The 5000-nt window shown below is 37.7% G+C and overlaps 1 protein-coding gene across 1 annotated transcript in view; it reads right to left on the bottom strand.

The window, feature by feature from the left end:
* Nucleotides 1-5000, bottom strand: part of LOC113568603 (NLR family CARD domain-containing protein 3-like) — a 42109-nt gene that overhangs the window by 28991 nt on the left and 8118 nt on the right. The window lies entirely within an intron of this gene.

Raw genomic sequence — 5000 nt, 5'->3', positions numbered from 1 at the left:
AACATGTCTGTTATATGCCCTTAATCAGTGTACATCAGCTGTTCACTGCATTTACAGTACACTATAGGTGGTGGTGGGAAAAGTGAGGCATTGTGAAACACAAATGTTCGAAGCAGTTGTGTTTCAAGATTTCAAAACTGTAGTAGACAACTGTAGGGAACTGGGATGACTGGCACTGGTTGGCTTTATAATGTGTTCAACCTGGTGTGTTGGCCAGAACACAGCCATACTAAGATCAAAGGTAACAGATATGGACTTGATGTTACAGAACTGTGAAGTAGAGAATAGGTTAATAATGCTTTGAGATCAAGCACAAATATGGATATTACTTTAAATGTCATTGTTGTTTGTAAATGACAACATGCACAGTACACAGAAAAGCATTTTACAGTTGATTGTAATGGCTATACTACGAGCAATATAACTGGTACTTGGGCGCCATCTAGCGGTAATTCTCTGGAACGGATACAATCTCTTGATAAACAAAGAAATGCAGTGGCCATGACTAACATTTAAATTACTGATTTAACCTCCCTAAAAGACAAAGGAAGTACAGCTGATATGAAGCACAGCATTACCAGAAGAGAAATACACTAAAACATGAAAGTGAAACTAAACCTATACATAAAGGCACATGGAGTACCGTACCTGCGTGTTAGTAACTCTAAGAATCAACTAACATTGTTTTTTCATACCAAAACAGCAATATGAACAGAAGATGCCTGACTTATATTTTATCAGTAACACAGAGTCTCTGGGTTTAACACAAACTGAGTTTTACTGTGTAGGAAACACTCAGCACTTGTTCCTGCAAGAAATGACATCTGAACACACTCAGCCATACAGTCTAAATCTTTGGCCAATTACACAAAGTTTAATTGGATAATCGATAAATATATTTAGCCAATGACATAACATTTAACAGGATAAATATTTTGTAAGGAAAAACTAAATTAAATAATATTCACTCTTCCAACACTTCTGGGCTTTTAGAACAGAACAGAAACAATCTGACATGATCTCCAGTGACCACTTTTGCTAACATCTTGATGATTCTATTCTGTGAAACAACAAATTCTAAACTAATTTGGCTAGATAATATTCTGGTGGGTTATGCCAGGTTATCAATACATATGATATTGACCTATTTAATGAACTATCTGTGTGGAACAGGTTTCATCTATGGCAGAAGGAAGTGTTGTGAATGTAGATAATTATAATTATGGATAGTGAAGCTCAATAAAGTAAAATAAAGGAACAATTTATATATTTATTATTATTATTTATATTATAAAATATTAGTTGTTCTGCTGTTTTGGGGGCATCTTCTCTTCCCAAATTACCTCCTCAGTCTTGGAAAAGATTCATTCACATAGAACACATGTTGCTGGCATGCATAGGTGTTTTTACCATTATATAAATGTGTGGATGTACAGCACATCACTCCTGTCAATAAACCAGAGGATCTCTCTCTACATATACTTTCTCTTCTCACAAAATCCCTGAAGGTTTTGGTGTGATTTCTTGACTTATAAGCATTCATAGAGTTTGTGACTGAGACAGATGTGTGATCAGGTTTGTTTCAGACACTGTCAGTCAAAGACAGGAGCGGCAGGTTCTGTATGACAGTTGTAGAAACACAAGCTTCGTTTAGCCGTGGTCACGTGACATGGCCGTTTTGAGCCACACTTCGGATCAGTGTTTCAAAACGCTACGCTTCAGAAACTCGAAATAAGCGTAGAAACGCCAGTGTCGACCGTCCCATCCCAAACTATAGTTACTAATGCAGCCAATGACCTATACAGGGAATCTGACCTGTCCACTGAGGATTTGGACACAATAGCTGAAACTGAACAGAAAACTAACTGTAAAAAACTGACTTTACAGCAGCAACTTTGACTTTAGGCCAGAGGAGTTTCAGATGGGACCATTAGGAAATATCACTGACTAACTAAGACTTAAAAACGAGAATTACAATAACTGACAAAGTATATCTGACCAAGTTAAATAATTGTTTAAAAATATAACGACGGTACTAGGCGTTATATTTAACGTCCATTTTAGTGTCCCGTCATTTCAGTTGCGTACCGTTAACTTCACCAGGACTTTAATCTTTACATTTAATCCGCTTTTGTGTTGACCTACGATTCCAACAGAGAACTATGTATTTACAAAACGTTGTTTAAACTGCACCGACATCGCATTTTAACAAACAGACTGAACTTACCGTGAAATATTTTAAACGCGCGTATCTCCAATCCGCCCAACTTTCAACTTTCCTCCCAAACAGTTCAGAAAATACTTTCGTTTTCTTGAGATGGGAGAGACTACAGGAACACCAGTGGGAAAGTGGAGCACATGAAGACAATTACACAACAGCTTTCTTATGTCGGTCATTTTTTATTAAGACTATCTGCAGCCAAAACGTAGCTGTCCATCATTTTTTTTCTGCATCCAATCATAGACTATACAAACAATGGGAATCACAGTCCCTCCTACACGGACTTGTTTTGCGGTCGCGCTGAGAGTAAATCACTATGTCGGCACGTTGAAACACTTCGGAACTTAAACCACTTTGTAGATCTAACTTACAGATGATTGTAATTTAGATAATAAGCCTCACAATAAACATGTGTGTGTGGACGTCCATGACATGTGCATATGACAAAGAATCTTCTTAATGGCTGAATGCTGGGCATGTGTTTCAAGTATTGTGGAAAGAAAATGTATTTGTTTACCTGTATTTGGTACATCAGAAAACTACATGATGCAGTTTAATAATAATAATAAACAAAAATAAACTATGAATACCACCTCCTAGCAGCAGTACAACCAATTTTACATTAGATCACATTAATAGTTCTATTAATGCATATTCTACATTGTAAGAAAAATATAGGAGTCCTAAATAAACAGATTATTTTGTATAATAAACACAGAACACAACCTAGCAGTAAAAGAATAGCAGTAAATGTCTATTAGCATTGCTGGTTACATAACAATGGATCATTTACATTTTATGTTAAATAAAGGCCATGCAGAGGAAATAAAGATATAAGAAACAGTAAGAATAATCACTGCAGTGCTCTTACATTAGAAGAAGGAAGCAAACAGGTTCTTCATCATATGAAAACTGTATTCAAACATTAAGTGAGCCATCTATGAGTGAGCCATCTATGAGTGAGCTATCTATGAGTGAGCTATCTAGGTGTCCTTTACAGCAGGACACAACCAGATTCCACTGAGAACTTCCAGCCTCACTACAGAGTAATTAATGACCACTCGGACGTCATAAATGTGTATAAGACAAACGGTTCCAACCCAAGTAGACGAGAGGCAGCGTGCATATGCAGTTTATTAACGAGGGAACCACAAACACGAAGGGCAAAATAAGCAGAGGCCTGGAGAAAACACTGCAGCAAGGCATGACATGAACTAGACAAACAACTATTACATGAACTAGCAAACAACTATTACATGAACTAGTGAAAGCAAGGGTGACGACAGTACTGGGAGCGTAACCTATAATAACAGAAGGAACCTATAATAACAGAAGAAACCTATAATAACAGAAGTAACCTATAATAACAGAAGGAACCTATAATAACAGAAGGAACGTGATTTACGGACAACATAACCGACAACATAGAAACCCAAACACAGGGCTCAGATAACCAGGACAAGTTGGCAATAAACAGATTCAGGTGAACATGGACCGGAAGGAAGGAGCAGACGAGGGGCGGTGAAAACTAAACCAAAGAACAGCAAGGAAGCAAAGGAAAACAGATATGACCGGGAAACCACGGAAACCGGGACGCCAGGAGGGGGCCATTCATGACAATGACATAATTATTATTATTATTGGATATGACCTTTTAGTACACAGAACACTGTATATCAGTAGAAAAGAGAAGATAAAAATGGATATAACAAGCCTCTTCTCAGCATATTCCTTTCTTAAACCCAAAATTCCCCACACAACAAAATCCCACATAATCTTACCAATTAAATCAGAACCCCACAATAAAATATGTGGCAGGCCAGATTCAAACACAACAGCCACTTCATCCTAATGAGAACAAAAAAAACCCAACAAAAATACCCCCCCACAGTCAGTCCTCTCAGTACAAATGTGAATCTCTCCTCTATCTGAGATGGTGTAGTATCTGTAACACATTATCCCTCTATGGGCTAGTTACACTCACTCTGAGCCCCTCAGAGACCCAGGACATTATCCATCTTAAATGCCAAGTGACTCACTCACTCACTCACTCACTCACTCACTCTCTCTCTCTCTATCTATCTATCTATCTATCTATCTATCTATCTATCTATCTATCTATCTATCTATCTATCTCTCTCTCTCTCTCTCTCTCTCTCTCTCTCTCTCTGGATGGATGATAGTAAATGATAAAGTAACAGTCTTGACAACTGCAGTATAAGCACGTTATCTTCTTCCGTTTGGGATGTTGTAACTCATAGCCTACTAGTCTAATACGCTACTTTGGTACACTAAGTGAAAAGAAAATAAAGCTTCATTTAGACACGTCTCACAACACACTCATAAGACATTGTTAGATACAAACGAGAGTTATGTTAGGATTCTAGATCTGAAAACCCAAATCACCGCTGTACTCTAGTACATTTATTTTACTGTATAGCTAATCTTTATCTCGTCACACCCTACAGATGTCTTCACATTTTTCCCTCTAAAAACTCTTGTTTCATGTTACACAAACATATCACTACTCCTCCATAGATTACAATATCACATATACAAACCACTACTAAACACATATTTCTATCTGGGCTACTCCTGTTGTCGATTTGCTTAATAAAAAGTGATTGACAACACAGCTCTGTGTGTGTGTGTGTGTGTGTGTGTGTGTGTGTTCCTGGTGGGTAGTAAAGAAAACCCATAGATGGGATGTGTTATAGGGTGAGAAAACCCTCAGCACCTCTCCTTCAGCACACAAACGTACCCCCCCCACACACACACA

This window comes from Electrophorus electricus, chromosome 5 (genome assembly GCF_013358815.1).
Source record: "Electrophorus electricus isolate fEleEle1 chromosome 5, fEleEle1.pri, whole genome shotgun sequence".
Lineage (NCBI taxonomy): Eukaryota > Metazoa > Chordata > Actinopteri > Gymnotiformes > Gymnotidae > Electrophorus > Electrophorus electricus.
The sequence above is the reverse complement of the archived record's forward strand: the minus strand, read 5'-3'. Positions and strand labels throughout refer to the sequence as shown.